Raw genomic sequence first — 16,661 nt, forward strand, 5'->3', positions numbered from 1 at the left:
CCCCAGTAACAGGAGTATTTAGGAGGCAGAAAGATGAATGTACATCTTTTAAAAAATCCAGATTTTTTAGGGCACAATACAGTTTGTCATTCATTCAGATATATTTCTCTGTTTCTTGCTCAGAAACCTTTGACTCATCTTGAAACATTTGCTTCTTTCTCCTACTGAAAAGTATTTAAAGATCAAAGGGAGAGCGAGAGACTAGACCAGAAAATGTAATTGGTTGAGAATATGGATTTATCCTCTCTCTGGAATAGCATAGCTCAGAGGAACTTATGTGGAATAATCCTTGCCCCTTAAGATTACAACCCTTGGCTTGGATCATACCAAATACCAGCCTCAAATTGCCCCCCCACCTAGCCATTCTTTCCCATCCCCACCGTGGAAACATCCATTATGTATTCTGTCTGGTGGCTACAGTATTGATCTGATGTTACCCACCTGACAGATACCTCCACCAGAACGTGTGGCTCCATAGATGGCCTGCTTTAAAACAGAGTTAATCAAACGGAGACGTTTTACCACATTGTGGCACATAGCACAAAGACTGAGGGCACAGCAAAGAAAGTCGGCAGTAGGAGAGTCTGGTGAGACTCAGAGAACCGCTGATCTGAGGAGAATATGAAAACATCTAGGCTGCGTCTAGACTGCAAATGACTGTTCCTGCGCAAGAACCCGCCAGTGTAGACATAGCCCTAGTGGTACCATCCCTTTGCTTGTTCTAGCTAAGGAACTTGTATGACCCCAGCTCCATTGCCCATCACAAACATGCCTGGGTAGGAAGAAAGTACCATTCTCCTCCGATGAAGGTCTAAGATCACATCGAAAGTGTGGAGCTGAGCTGCAGTCTTCCAAGTGCTTGGCGAGTGTCCTTTAATCTGGGCCTTCCTTCCACTGATTGTCTTACTCTATTCACCTATTGCTCTGCTCTAGGAGACTGACCTAAATACACCTGAGTGACCTGGTGACTTATGTCCATGGGAAAGGAAAGTCTCTGTGACACTGGGCAGCAGAAGCTATCTTACACCACAAAATAGGAATTGCTAGGTGGATCAAACCATTGGGCCCTCCAGTTCAATAATTTGTCTCCAATAATGGCTTCAGAGGAAGGTGTTAGAATCCTTTTAATGGTCAAACAGCTAAGGACTAATTTGCCCATAATGCAAGTGACTGCACAGTCTTCTTCATTTAATAGTTGGTTTACACCCTGAAGCAGGAAAGTTTATATCCATAAGCAAGTAATTAAGTAAGTAGTAAATAAAATTGACCTCATGTAGCTGCTCTCCTTATTATCCATATACATGTCTGATCCCAGTTTGAATTCTACTTAACTCAGCCTCCGCAATGTCATGTGGCAAGGAGTTCCACACTTTACTTATGCATTGTGTGAGAAAGTATTTCCTTTGGTTGGTGTTAAATTTACAGCCTTTTAAATTCACAGAATGTCTCTGTTCTTTATAATAAAAGAAGGTAAATACCTTTTCCATACCATCCATTATCTACCCTGGTATTTGAAATATCTGAAAGGTTTAATCCCTTCCAGTTCAAGAGGGAGTGGAGCTAAGCAGGGAAGGTTTTGCATATCTAAATCACTTGCCAAGCAAGGTCTTGAGCAGCTGAACAGGCAGTTTTTGGGGGGATAGCTGTGGATCCTGTGCTTGGAAACAAAAGGACATGGTGAGTTGTATGTTTGGCTTGTTGCTGTTTGTTTTCTTTGAGGGTCACCATGTGGCAGGGTTTCTGGGCTCAGCCAGGTGAGAATGATATGTTTGTGGCTCTGTGAGGACCCTGGCAGGGACCCTGACATCTGTGATCAGTCTCCAAGTGGTTAACCCCTCCCTATGAATGAGGAGTTGGCACTTAAGTAGCAGGGCTGAGTAGAGAGGTCAGCTGGCAAGCAAATTGCTGACCAGTTGAGCAAGGGCACCAAACAGGAATTTTGAAGGGCATTTAGACAAGTAGCTTAAACAGCTTTCTTTCTAGGGACACTTCTATTCATACCATGATGGCACTATGGCAATGACTTGCAACACATGTACCATGTTTTCTTTCCTGCTGGAAGGGAATTGCCCTGTAAGACACACAAACTGGTGACAGTGATGGAAGAAAAGATTTGTGGCTTGAAAGGAAAAGCACGGGCACTGCATGGTTTCAGAGGGTTTGAGGAGTGTTTGGACAGCCTGTTTCAGGAATTGTCTCTGCTTCAGTGTGAAGAAAACAAAGAAACAGGGAACCCAGAAGAGAGAGTGGAAATCAGAGTAGAGGACTGGCAGTTGGCAACTACCAGAGATGCGCGATCTAGGCTACAGAGTTGGAAGCAGAAGAGGATGAGCAGGTGTGACTGCTAGAGAGAAGAACAACAGGAGGAATTCTACATCACTAGAGGTATCCAATTGCTACCCAGATTTCAGCATGGAAATTGTAGAAAATCTTTCCAAAGCTCCGGGTAGTTGAATGGTGTGGAGAGCTGTACAGGACATGCCCACCACACCAGATCTCTCACAAAGCAGTCACCAACCATCCAAAGAAGAAAGACAGTCCCTGTCAGGAACCTATGCCAACAAGACTGGAAAGAACGTTCTTCAGAAGGCAGGTGGACAATGGGATGGTGTGCTGTCTTCCCAGAGCCGAGACACCAGCTGTGACAGAAGGAATGGACAGGCTTCTGAACCCTGTGGGCAAGGTTCCACTGGCGATGGTACATACCAACACTAAGGACACACATCAAAGGATCCTTCACCGAGTCTACAGGCACTCGGGACACTCAGAAGCATGCTGAAGCCTAGGCATGTCCAAGTGGTCATTTTAGACGGCCCTTCTATTCCATGTGGGGAAGGAGCTAGATGGAAGGAGATTCTGGAGTGGCTGGCTAGCAGAGTGGTGCCATGCCCTGGTTTTATGGAACACCGGACCACCTTTTGGGGGGAGGAAGAGCTACACAATTTGGATGATCTCTGTCTCAGCACAAGAGGAATCAATCTCCCAGGGGCATTCCAGCTAGGCTGGTCAGGAGGGTGTTCAACTAACAGCAAAAGAAGAAGGTGAAAGGGCCTGATTTTCTGTTTCAGCACAAAATCAAGGTGTCCTAAACAAAATTAAACAAGGAACCAAGGTACGTCGAGAGAGGAAATTCTTTAATGGCTTATACACCAATGCTAGGCGATGGAGTAATGAACACGAGGCAGTGCAATTGCTTTTATGAGCATACATTTGACTTAGTTTGTATTAAAGAAACCTAATGGAAGATTCACACAATTGGAATGCTAAAATAATAGAGTCATAGAAACATGGTGCTAGTTAGGACCTCTAGAGGTCATTTAGTCTCTCATACTGCGGCAGGACCAAGTACTTAAAAGATAATTGTCTAGCCTGTTCTTAAAAGCTTCCAATGACTGGGATTGCACGACCTCTCTTGGAAGCCTATTCTAGTATTTAACTACCTTTACAGTTGCCATTTCCCTCCTAACATCTAACCTAAGTGTCTCTTGCTACAGATTAAGCCAATTTTATTTAGTGTTAACCCTTCAGTGACCATGGAGAACAATTGATCAGCCATTTCATAAACTGCCTTTAACATATTTGAAATCTATCAGCTCCTACCTCACTTTTTCTTCCCTCTAGACTAATTGTATCCAGTGGTTTTAACCTTTCCTCACAGGTCAGGTTTCTAAACCTTTTATCCCCAGTTATAACCTATTTAGGAAGGATCAAGAGGGCATAAGCAGGCAGGGGGAGTGGCATTTTATGGCAAAAATTGATTTCAAAGGGAGTGAGGTGCCTAGGAGCATTTGAAATTCTAGTTTGGTACCTATCTGCCTTTTTAGGCACCAAACTACCTTTAAAAATCTGGCCATCAGTACTCAGAAGGATGGGGATCCTAAATCCCTGAGGCTCTGCTTTTTAGAGATGTGGTGCAGCTGTCATTTCTATTGACTTCACTGGAAATTTGGAATACTCAGTGTCTCTGAAAATCAAGCCCGATATCTGTCGGACATGCCAGCATGAATACTCTGCAAATCTCTCGCTTGTAGCGTGCCTATGCAAATTGGAGCTATAAGATTGCCCTTTGGTTTTATTGGAATACATGACTGAAATACACCATAAATAAAGTGAGACATGAGCCTGACCACTGGGAGTTTTGTCTGAGTAAGAAAGGGAAGATTGGGTCCAAGATAATCTTGCTATTCAGAAGAGTGGGGGGCCCAAGGAACCTCTAGAATTAACTGATTTTGATGGCATTATATTGGGGAGAAATCTGGTCCTATATATTTTGCAAAAATTTACATGAAGATGATTCTTTTTCAAAATATGCACACAAAATAATAGCACTTGCAAGCCTGATTTGTTCTTCTGCTGATTGCTATTTCCACTGACTGCCGCACTAATTTAGAATCTGTCCTGACATTTTTTTTTTATTCTAAAGGCAATTGTCATGATCCTCCTTCATTTCTTACATATCACTGAACTGCTCCCTAATCAAAACCCTCCCAGTCTTTGCCTTCCAAGCCATTAAAAGCCATCCTCTCTTCACTCACCTCTCTCCTTGACCTTCACTTCTGTCCTGGCACTGGCTGGAAGTGAGTTAATTCACCCTATTTAAAACACCTAAGCATTTAACAGAACCATTAAAGTGTAAGGGGGGGGGATTAAAAATTAAAATTGTTAATAAAGGACCCCTGTTAAAATCCTGCAGATTCGGATTGCCCCAAATAAGGATCTATCACTCGTTTGGTTGCTGACAGGAACAGAGAGAGAGTGACTGTAGGAAACTCACAGACATTTAAATTTAAATAACAAGGAAAACAGCTCTGCAGTTTTGTGTTTGTTAGGCGGAAAGCTCAGGTCCTGTTTTCCCTCACAGATGATGGTTAAACATCCTATACTTAATAAAGGAGTGGACAATAACACAGCTGTGGTTCAGCAGGGTTAGCTCGTGGCAGGCCATCGCCACTATATTTACCTGCACGGCTGCAGATACCGGTGATCCCATTGGCCATGGATCACTGTTCCCAGCCAATGGGAGCAGCAGGAAGTAGCGTGGACTGGGAACAGTGATCTGCAGCCAATGAGAGCAGTGATTGCCAGTACCTGCAGCTGTGCAGGTAAATACACCAGTGGGGGCCCACCAGCAGCTAACCCCGGATCCAGCGTGTGGGCAGATATTTGCCCACCCCTGACTTAACAGGTAAGTTTTCCTCAGGTCTCTAAGAACTAACAGTCTGGAACTGGAGCCAGACCTACAATTGCACCTTATGAAATGGTACAGGCGGAAATCAAGCGCTACCACAAAAGGAGGTGTGTAGTAAGGAAAATAGTTACAAAATGAGATATCAATTCCCATACAGGTTATATGCCACCTTTTGTTAACCAGAGACTGCCCTGGGACTGCGCACAGTGCAAATGAAGAGCCAGTGGCAATGTACAGCAGGTAAACATATCATTACACAGTGAGCCTTAGTCTCACTTCACGGGAGGGTCTGATGCACTTGCTAACCTCATTCGGAAGCCTGCAAAGCAAGATGTGCTGGCTAATCTACATACATATTGCTGCCAGGAGAGGTTGTGGTTGGGTGCTTGCCTTTGGGTGCACATGAAAGGTTGTGGCAGCTAAGAATGGGTTCAAAATATTTGTACCTGAAGAATGTTGTATCTCACAGGTTCACCTTTCAAGATACTGGAGGACTGGTCACAGCAGCTTATTCATGTGTTCAGAGAGAGGGATCTTACTTAGCGGGGTGCCCAAATATGTGAGGCCCTGTGTGTGCAAGCACTTGACAAACACCTACCAGTGGCTTTGTTACTTCTCCATCTTGCCATTGTTTGTTGAACTGGATTGAAGTTCCTCAAGGAAGCCAGCGATGCTTCCTTCCCCAGGGGCTGGTAGGATGGGAATATAAAGGAGAGGAGCCTTTTAGGGGCCCTGCAGCAAAGGTTTGTTGTTTTCTACCTCCTGCCAATCAAACCAAAGGGATCTATTTGCAGGCCTTTGTGTATGGCTTGCCTAGCACTGCACTGAAGTTTGCTGCAGCACCAGTGTGCAAAAAGCCACAGCAGAAGAGTAAAAGCAATGGGGCAGAGAAACGGGGCTCCCAAGAAAAGCAGATGAATTATCGTCAAAGTAGGGAGACATTCCACAACAGTAAAGTGTGTGAGGATGGTAATTAAGGCAGTGGGAGGGAGCTCAGGAGAGCAGGGGGGGCCGAGAGGGTTGCCCATAAGTGCTGAAACTAGGGGTACAGGGGGTGCTGTAGTACCTCCTGGTTTGAAGGGGTTTCCATTATACATAGGGTCTACGGTTTGGTTCTATAGCTCTCAGCACCCTTACTAAAAAAATTTTCCAGCACCCTTGGGATTGCCAGGCCCCTGGGCAATATGGGGGACCCTGTCTCCATGCTCTCTGCAGGGGCGGGGCTTCAGGCAGAAGGGGCGGGGCTGCGGCAGCCAACCCTCAACAGTCCTCACCCTCAGAGCCAGCTGGAGCACTCGGGATGAGACTCTGGAGCGCACTGCTTAGCACTCCAACAGGGATTCTTAAGGACCGGGGCTCTGGCAATAACATCAGCCAGAGGCTGAGGCCCTATAGAATTGCCGGGCCCCAGGGCAACTCTCTCTGCCCCTGCCCCATCAGCAGACCTGCAGGAGACCTACATCATTCTAGTGGTGCCACAATTCTTAGTGTTGCCACAAATTTCCCATGCAACTGTAGGCATGTCCGTTACTTGCGCTGTACAGGCATTTGTTGTATGTAAAATCATAGCATGTTCCCCTGGTTTGGCTTACGGGGTGCCTGTAGCTCTTTTCCATGGTTTCACGGTCACTGATCGATAACATGAAGAAGGATCTGCATCTGACCTGCTCTCACTAATCTGACGACAGCAAAGTGCAGTTACTCCTGGTTTGCACCCATCTAAGAGAGAGCAGAATCATTCCGAAGCGGCAAAAAAGATTTGAAAGAATGTTTCTTTTTATCGATTTGCAAAATCTCTTTCTGCATGCACCGTGGTCAAAATACGTTCTCTATCAGGCCAGTGCAATGCAGGGGCTTTCAGTCAATTAACTAATTAGTGGAACCATTTTCCAAATTCCACCTGAGCCCCGGCTCAACCCCAACTTGTTCTGTTACAACAGACGTGCTTCCTCTACAGAACAATCAGGCAATATGGAAATACCCCAGGTAGTTGCAGTTCAGTGTGTGTCCGGATGAACAGGCATCTATTTGTACTGACACAATTATGACAACATTTGGTGCTGTCTCTTGTGAAATCATACTTGAAAAAAACTCATTCGCATTATCTAGATGAGAAGCATTGTCATGTGGACTGCAAACTGCCAACAAGGCGGTAAACAAAGGGCAAAACTAACAGGCAAACAATTGATTTGAGGTGTCCTTTGGGGCATGGCAGATCTAATCTTCTCTGCATTAATGATCAAGAAAAGCAAATGTACAAATAATACTAAATTGAGAGGAGCTGTGCAGTGAGAAGAGATGTAACACAAAAGAAACTGGGGAAATTAAATACCTAGGCAGGAAATAATGGAAGGAGCTTTGTCCAGAGAAAAAGAACCTGAAAGGGGAGGGGGAAACAGGAGGGTGTTGCTGAAAGTGGCCTATGATATGACCAAAAGTAAGCGGAGAAGTCAATATCAGTGTGCAGTGGGCATCAGATTACGAAGCACAGCCACAGGCTAACGACAATGGGTTACCGAGCTACATACTAACTACACCCAACATATAGATAGGATAAAAAGGCCACTGAATCTGGCAGACAGTGTTGAGTTTGAGCATTATGTTATTAGAAACTTCCTTCCCCAAACCTGATTAAGTGTACTACAGGTTGAACATCTCGGCTACGTCTACACTGGCATGATTTTCCGAAAATGCTTTTAACGGAAAAGTTTTCCGTTAAAAGCATTTTCGGAAAAGCATGTCTAGATTGGCAGGATGCTTTTCCGCAAAAGCACTTTTTGCGGAAAAGCGTTGGTGGCCAATCTAGATGCGCTTTTCCGCAAAAAAGCCCTGATCGCCATTTTCGCAATCAGGGCTTTTTTGCAGAGTACATTACTGTGCTGTTTACACTGGCCCTCTTGCACAAATGATTTGAGCAAGAGGGCTTTTGCCTGAACGGGAGCAGCACAGTATTTCCGCAAGAACACTGACAAGCTTACATGAGATAGTCAGTGTTCTTGCGGAAATTCAAACAGCCAGTGTAGATAGCTAGCCAGTCTAGACACAGCCCTCTAGTCCAGAACTCACTAGTCCGACAACATCCGTGATCTGGCCTGATTTTAATTAGCTGGATGTCCACTTCTCATGGGTGTGGCCAAGTTTCCAGTGGTCCCGTAAAGTTTGTTTACAACCACCAGTCCTGTCTCTCAATGTTCTCTGCTGTTTTTTAGCTCTAATTTACCCCTAAATGTCCTCTAAGAACCCAGTAAGAATTGGAAGTGCTGGTAATGCTGCTAGACAATATTGACTTCTCATTTGTGTTTTCTGTTCCTTTTAATTCTTTTTTATTTTTTCCTCTTTTTAATGTTTCCTTGGTTCTTCACCGATAATGAGGAAAACGTATAACAACAACAACATTTTCTGCAAAAAAGTCACTGAAGAAAAACAATTTTTCTTCAAAAAGCATCGTCAGGTGAAATATATCAACCAACTCCAAGAAAAAAATCTTTATAGCCAAGTAAGTCTTCTGTGAGACACAGCAGAATGGAAAACAAAACAAAAAGCTTAGTTAACTTCAGGCGTTTGTCTTAGTGATAACATCCTACAGCCCGAAGACGCTACAACTGCTTAACTTCAACTCCCAAACAACAATTCTAACAAGGCTCAGGGAAGGTTGCAAATGATATGTGAAGACAGGTCTTTTGGACACCAGCGTTCAGAAGAAATAAAAAGCTGAATACATTCCAAGGGTCTCTTGTCTCCAATTAAAACGCAACAGAAAGTTTTTGGATCTTTTTCTGTGAGTTATGCAGTGGATTCACGGGAAAGGTATAAAACACTATATAACTGTCACTCCACAACCATTTTACAGCCTGATCCTGAACCATTGAAATTAGTGGAAATTTTGCTACAGGTTGAACTTTTCTAGTCCAGCATTCTCTGGTCTGGCAACATCTGCGGTCTGGTTTGATTTTAGTTAGCTGGACGTCCATTGATTATGGGTGTGGCCAAGTGTCCCGTGGTTCCATAAAGTTTGTTTACAGCCACCAGTCCTGGCTCTCAGTGGGTATGTCTACACTTCCACCCTAGTGCGAACTAGGGTGGCTAATGTAGGCATTCAAACTTGCAAATGAAGCCCGGGATTTAAATATCTTGGGCTTCATTTGCATGTTTCCGGGTGTGTTCCTCATTGCAATGAGCAGTAACAGTAATTTGAATTAGGAGCTTTAATTCAAACTACCTACTCCGTGCCGCGTGTAGCCGCGGGCAGGGAGTTCGAACTACGGGGCATTTAAAAATGGTGGCGCCTGGGAACATGCAAGAGGGATTGCTCGTGGAATGAGGAGTACAGCTAGTTCGGATTAGGCTTCCTAATCCGAACTAGCTACTCCGTGCTGCGTGTAGCCGCGCGGCACGGGGTTCAAACTGCCGGCATTTAAAAATGGCGCCGGCCAGCTTCATGCAAATGAAGCCCGGGATATTTAAATCCCGGGCTTCATTTGCAAGTTCGAATGCCTACATTAGCAACCCTAGTTCGAACTAGGGTGGCAGTGTAGACATATCCAGTGTTCTGTGCTGTTATTTAGCTCTAATTTACCCCTAAATGTCTTCTAAGAGCCCAGTAAGAAGTGGAAGTGCTGTCCTAGACAATATTCCATTGTCCAGCCAATTCTCTGGTTCAGCACCGGTTTGTTCCCAGGGTGCCAGACTAGAGAGGTTCGAACTATATTACAGAATTGTGCAGAAGGGATTGGGGAAGGGTGTGGGAGGAGGAAAAATTTGATCTCTTTGTGGAGAAAGTGGGTGGATAGAATTTGGGAAAGGCAGTGAGGAAAGGATGCCATCTATACTGGGGCAGAATTAAGATTGTGGTGTGTTCTCTGTGCTCTATGGGGGTTGTTCTGCTGGTGAAGTGGGTGTCTTGGGTGTGGGAGTAGAGGGCATATACTCACGCTACATTTACTTTTTTATCCCCTTGGGTTTTAGGTTTTTGTGTGGTACTGGGTAGGAAGCACATTTCCCATCATGTGTGAATTTTTGAGATTTCAAAATATTTCATGTTCCAAAATTGAGGCAAAAATGAAAATCTTAAATTTTTCACAAACTGATAACGCCCCCAAATATTTCAGATTAGATCGATCAAAACATTTTGTTTAAATTGTTTCAAAATGTTTCATTTCAGTCTTGGCTTTTTTTTGTTTTTAATCTCTTTTATATCAATTAAAATGTGAAGGCAAAAAGGCATTTCAAACTCAAAACCAAAAGTTTTCATTTAAAAATTGCAGAAATGGGACATCTGACAATTCTGAGACTTTTTCCAACTTTTTTTTTCAAACCAGGAGATGTTCCCTTGATCAATTTTGGTTGCAACGAATCAGCATTTGATGACTAAAAAAAGTTGCACTGACTTGCTCTAATTTTGTGTAAGATGCATTCCTTACAGAGCACCATTAACTGACACACAATGCTGGCATTTTTCTATTAATTAACTAAGTGGTGGCACTTTGGAAACAAGAAGCAAAAATGAACTGGCAGCTGGATGGATCAGGAGATAAGGAAAGGCTAACCATGTTAAATTTATATAACTCAGCTCAGCTGTGACAAAGTGTGGGCGGGACATAGAGATGTATTAGGCTGTGAATACTGCAGTGTGTGGAGATTTTCAAACTAAACTAGACTAGGAAATGTAGACGAGGGAACAATCCTGCACTGGCAAGGAGATACATTGGGTGACCAATGGATTTGGTTACTTTCATCTCTTGCTTTTCTATGACTGTATCAGTTATATTTATACTTGCATTCATTCTCACAGCAATACATATTCTCTGATAACAGATAATACTGATTAACTGTAGTGTACAGTTTAATTTATTTTACTCCAGGCTAACAGTCACATTTGTTTTAGATTTGAGTTCTTATTCAAGCCAGTAATTTTTAATATACAAATTTTTAACAAATGAATGCACTGCTCATTATGTCATATGACACAAACTGCAATATATATGCGTACATGTGCATTCACTCACTCTTTAGCTAAAACACAGAAGGGGCACAGTTATCTAACAGGCAAGGCATAGGCCTGGAATCCCAGGTTCTGCACTTGATTCTGCCACTGATGTGCTTTGTGACCTTGCCACAGTCACTTCACCTCTGTGTCTTTCCCGTCTTGTCTATATACACAGTAAGCTCTGCAGGGATAGGAGGACTGTCCCTTGCTATGTGTGTGTACAGAACATAGCACGAACGGACCCCAAACTTGGTGGTGGGATCCAGGCACTGCCTTAGTATAATTAATTAATAATAACCCACATTCTTTATATCTGTATCTACACACACTTTTCATCCAAAGGTATGCTAAGAGAAAGTTAAAATTGCATGACTCATGGAAATATCAAACACGTACTATTCCTCATAGTGGAGGCTGAGTTACATATAAAGGCTAATGAGGCAGGTCCTTTAGTTCAGGGTAGTGGCCTGTTCTTTAACATCCTCATATTCCAGGTTCAATTCACACCATGGTATGTTGCATTATGTAGGTTTGTGTATGCATAAGAACATAAGAACAGCCGTACTGTGTCAGACCAATTGGTCCATCCAGCCTAATATCCTGTCTGCTGACAGTGGCCAATATCAGATGCCCCAGAGGGAGTGAACACAGCAAGTAATCATCACCCATTTCCAGACAAACAGAGGCTAGGGACACCATTCCTAACCATCCTGGCTAATAGCCATTGATGGGGCCTAACCTTCATGAATCTATCTAGCTCTTTTTTGAACCCCATTAAAGTCCTAGTCTTCACCATATCCTCTGGCAAGGAGTTCCCCAGGTTGACTGTGCCGTGTGAAGAAAAACTTCCTTTTGTTTGTTTTAAACCTGCTGCCTATTAATTTCATTTGGCAACCCCTAGTTCTTATATTGTGGGAAAAAGTAAATAACTTTTCCTTATTCATTTTTTCCACACCAATCATGATTGTATAGAACTCTCTCATATCCCCCCTTAGTCTCCTCTTTTCTAAGCTTTTCCATGTCTTTTTAATCTCTCTTCATATGGGACCCATTCCAAACCCTTAACCATTTTTGTTGCCCTTTTCTGAACCTTTTCCAATGCCAATATATCTTTTTTGATATGAGGTAACCACATATCTGCGCAGCATTCAAGATGTGGGTGTATCATGGTTTTATATAGAGGCAATAGGATATTTTCTGTCATATTCTCTATCCCTTTTTTAATGATTCCTTACATTCTATTTGCTTTTTTGACTGCTGCTGCACATTGAGTGGATGTTTTCAGAGAACTATCCACTTGTTCCTTGACTTTCTGTGTCTTACTTTCCCCATCTGTGAAATGAGGATAAGAATATCCATAGGACCTGAGTTATTATGAGGGCACATGAGCCAATGTTTGTCCAGGCCCCCCGCCCCATGAAAATGTGAACCACTGTATCATGGGAGAGCAAGGTGTGGGTTTCACTGAAGCAGCATTCAAGGGCTACTTGAAACTCCCAGCCAAGATGCCATCTCACCTCAATGTGTCATCAGTGCCTTTGTTCTTGGTATGCTTTCTTAATCACAACACTGCAGAGAGCATTTCAACGTGTTTCATGACAGGGGCTCACGTTACAATAAAGGATTAAGATAAAACCAAAAGTCTAGCTTGAAGCGACATCCCTTTTCCCCAGGCATTTCAACTCTGTCTTCATTATTGCCTCTTTAATTGGGTAATTATAATAGAGCTGACAATCACTGCATGTCATCCAAAGATGTGTTTGATCTCACCATTTTAAAAAACAAGCAGTAACATAATTAAACTTCTCATCTGTCACACCCATTCCCTCCCTCCACCCCCCGTAACAGGGAATACAGATTCGTGAGGGATATTTGTAAACCCAGGGAACTTGAATTGTATTAAAAACATATTTAAAAAATTAAAATTATGATCTAACATTTTAAATTCTCAGGAATTTTCCTGCTCCTGCTTGAGGGTGAGGAAGCTCTGCAAGGAATAATGTGACCGGAATCAGTCTATGTAGAGAAAACCTAGAACCATACAGTGGGGTAAACTGTGCCACTTCATTTTGGGGAGTGGCCTGCTTTGTTTCTCTCTCTTTTAGATTCTTGTGTGTTAGGGTTCTATCTAGATTCTAAGGAATAAGTTAATTTTATATGCAGATATACCTATCTCATAGAACTGGAAGGGACCTTGCAAGGTTATCAAGTCCAGTCACTTGCCCTCACAGGAATGCCAAGTACCATCCCTGATAGATTTGCCTTAGATAGCCCCCTAAAGGATTAAATTCACAACCTGAGGTTTAGCAGACCAATGCTTAAACCACTGAGCTATCCCTCCCAACAGTATGTGTCCATTAATGGTATTTGGTTGTTATCTAATTTCTCCCTATGCTTGCTGGGCCCATAACAGAAACAGCATAGTGTTATGTACTAGCAAAGATCATAGGCTATCATAGCACCTCAATCACAGACTTTATAAGCCAACAGGATTTGGGTCAAAAGGATGGGACATTATAAAGGAGTTGTCATTCTCCCAGCAAGACAAGCCCATAAACCAGCAAGTTTAACACATCAGTTGTTTAGGACGAGGTTATCTGCCCGCAGTATAACCCTGCCTCCTAGTCAGAGCCCTGCGAAAGGAGGAGCACTTATTCCACTAATGTCTGTAGGCTTCAGGATGAAGGGAGGAGGAAGATTAACTGCAAGGGGCAGCATGGTAAAGATCAACTCTGTGTGCCGGCTTCAGTATTGGGAGATGCACGCTATTAAAGGGCATGTAGGAAATCTATTAGGAGAGGAAATGAAATAATGTCTCTGTGTGAAAGGAATGGAGGCTTTTGAATAACATGCAAAGAAAAATACCATCTGCCCTTTTGAAACACAATGAAGATAAAAAAGGAAGAGCAACCCGCCCCTCCCTCCTCCTTCCCCCCCTCCCTCCGTGCTAAGGGTGGGAGCGGAATCAGATGATTAAAACGGCAGAGCAGACACTATGGCAAAGCAGCCCTGGTTTTTGCTGCACAGAACTGTACTAAATGTCACCCCGTTTCCTGGCACTACATTTTTAATCCTGCATCCTGTCTACAAGAGTGTCCCAGTGGGAATATTTACAGAGATCCTCATCCAGGCCCTGATCCTGCGCCAGGGCCAAAATTTGTATCCGATTGTGGTTCTCCAGGATAACGCTGCCTCTTGCCCAATGCAGGGAAAGAAGAGTGTGGGCAATGCCTCTTCTGTCCCCTAGAGAGGTTACTCCCATCACAGGGGCAGAGAATGTCCTCAACCGTCCTGTGTATGGGGAGGGGGGGTAAAGCCTCATCTTCCATCCCATCTGTAATCACCAGCCAGCAGATCAGAACGGGCCTAGAGGAGGGAGAAATTTGCAGAAGGGGAGCAGAAACCATGGGCTGGATCGGGACTTGTCTGCATGGGCCATTAGGACCCGAAAAGCCAGGGTGTGAATCCACAGCCTACTAGCTTGCAAGGCTGGAATCTCCCCTGTGGACCCTGCTACAGGCCATCAAAATGATCACAGTATGCCCCGGCATCCTGCAGAGCTTACAACGCGCTGTAGTTGTGTCCATATGGGATGTTGTAGCACAACCAGCTGGTGCTCTGCAGCCCCTGGCTTGCCACACAGTAGCATCCCATGCAGACACAGACAGTCGGAGAGTCTCATGTTCGTTTCTAATGTGCTCAGAGGTGAAAATAAGCGGGTGCGCCCTGGTGAGCCGCTGTAGCAGGAGCTGGCTGAGCTGTGACAAAAGCCAGCGGGGAGCTATTTAAAGAGCCGGCAGGGCCCCAGGTTGCACTAGGACAGTACCTGTCAGAAATTTTAAATTACTTCCACTGTTGAACGTGCTTCGGAGCTAGTGCAGCCACATGCTGCCCCTTCCTCAGAGTTGATTATATTGTTATAGTCTAGCCCTAACGCTGTAACTCCCTCTCTCCAGAACTGTCCACGCTTCTGCCATGCCAACCAAAGTTAATCAAAGCTTTGGAATATATCGGTTACTGTGTGTGATCCACACCCTCTCTCCTTCTGGCTTTATGTGTGACAATGTATGAGTGGAGACACTGGATAGATTTCATAGTACAGCTGACTCCACCTGAGCATTTAATCACATGCCCCCCATGACTTTATGTATGTGGCAAGTAATAAACTCCTTTAATACAATATATTTTGCCAGAATGTAGTGGGGAGGGATAAAAGTGAAGGGTTTCTTCCATGTTATTAATTGAGCAGAGCTTAAAAGGCAGCGTGTGTCGAACAACATGGCTGCATTAGGCTCCCAGGGAGCCAGTAAACCAGACTGATCCCACAGCGCCTCCCTGGCCACATCATCTTATACAAACACGTGATACAAAAGGGGAAATTGCTTATATTGTTATGTAATATCAGATCGTGTGTTAAATGCTTCCAGTGCCTTTTTGTGACCCTGGAGGTCTACAGGCAACAGGGAGAGAATGAATTTTAATGCAGCCTCCTCTTCGCTCTGCTTGTTTGAAAGTGGCAGCACAAGGCCTAGTCCTGGAAACTCTTACTCACACAAGTAGTGACTAGGTGGGGGGAGGGAACACTATCCATCAGAATAAGGATCCTTCATGCGGCAGCCACCCTCTTGGCTAACATACCAGGAACTGACCCAAGTGCCTCTAGAGGTAAGTGAAGCAAAATGCAGGACAATGTAGCACTTTAAAGACTAACAAGATGGTTTATTAGATGATGAGCTTTCGTGGGCCAGACCCACTTCCTCAGATCAAATAGTGGAAGAAAATAGTCACAGCCATATATACCAAAGGATACAATTTAAAAAAATGAACACATATGAAAAGGACAAATCACATTTCAGAACAGGAGGGGGATGCAGGGGGAGGGGAAGGAAGGAAGGTAAGTGTCTGTGAATTGATGATATTAGAGGTGGGGAGAGTGGGATGTTTGTGAGCTAATGGTATTAGAGGTGATAATTGGGGAAGCTATCTTGGTAATGGGTAAGATAGTTTGAGTGTTTGTTCATTCCTTCTCGGAGAGTGTCGAATTTTAACATGAATGACAGTTCAGAGGATTCCCTTTCAAGTGCAGATGTAAAAGGTCTTTGTAGCAGAATGCAGGTGGTTAAGTCATTGAGAGAGTGTCCTTTCTGGTTGAAATGGCAAGAAACTGTTTTTTGTTTGTGATCTTGTCTGATATCTGTTTTGTGGGCATTAATCCTTTGGCGAAGTGTCTGAGATGTTTGTCCAATGTACATAGCAGACGGACACTTTCGGCACATGATAGCATAAATTATATTTCTGGATGCGCAGGAATATGTGTTCTTGATCTTATAACTCACTTGGTTAGGTCCAATAATGGTATCAGCAGAATGAATATGTGGACAAAGCTGGCAACGGGGCTTGTTGCAAGGGGGGGTGCCAGGGTTGGTATTACTGTGGTATGTCCTGTGGTTGTTGGTAAGAATCAACTTGAGGTTAGGTTGTTGGTAA

General features: G+C 43.8%; 1 long non-coding RNA gene across 1 annotated transcript in view; it reads right to left on the minus strand.

Moving 5' to 3' along the window:
• LOC142828209 (uncharacterized) overlaps positions 1-16,661 on the minus strand; it is a 61,929-nt gene that overhangs the window by 17,506 nt on the left and 27,762 nt on the right. The window contains exons 2-3 of the long non-coding RNA XR_012903104.1: positions 6,781-6,907; positions 5,787-5,877 (exon numbers count right to left, since the gene is read on the minus strand). This is a non-coding gene — a long non-coding RNA (uncharacterized LOC142828209). The remainder of the gene's footprint in view (positions 1-5,786; positions 5,878-6,780; positions 6,908-16,661) is intronic.

The sequence above is a fragment of the Pelodiscus sinensis genome, chromosome 1 (assembly GCF_049634645.1).
Source record: "Pelodiscus sinensis isolate JC-2024 chromosome 1, ASM4963464v1, whole genome shotgun sequence".
In the NCBI taxonomy this organism is placed as follows: domain Eukaryota; kingdom Metazoa; phylum Chordata; order Testudines; family Trionychidae; genus Pelodiscus; species Pelodiscus sinensis.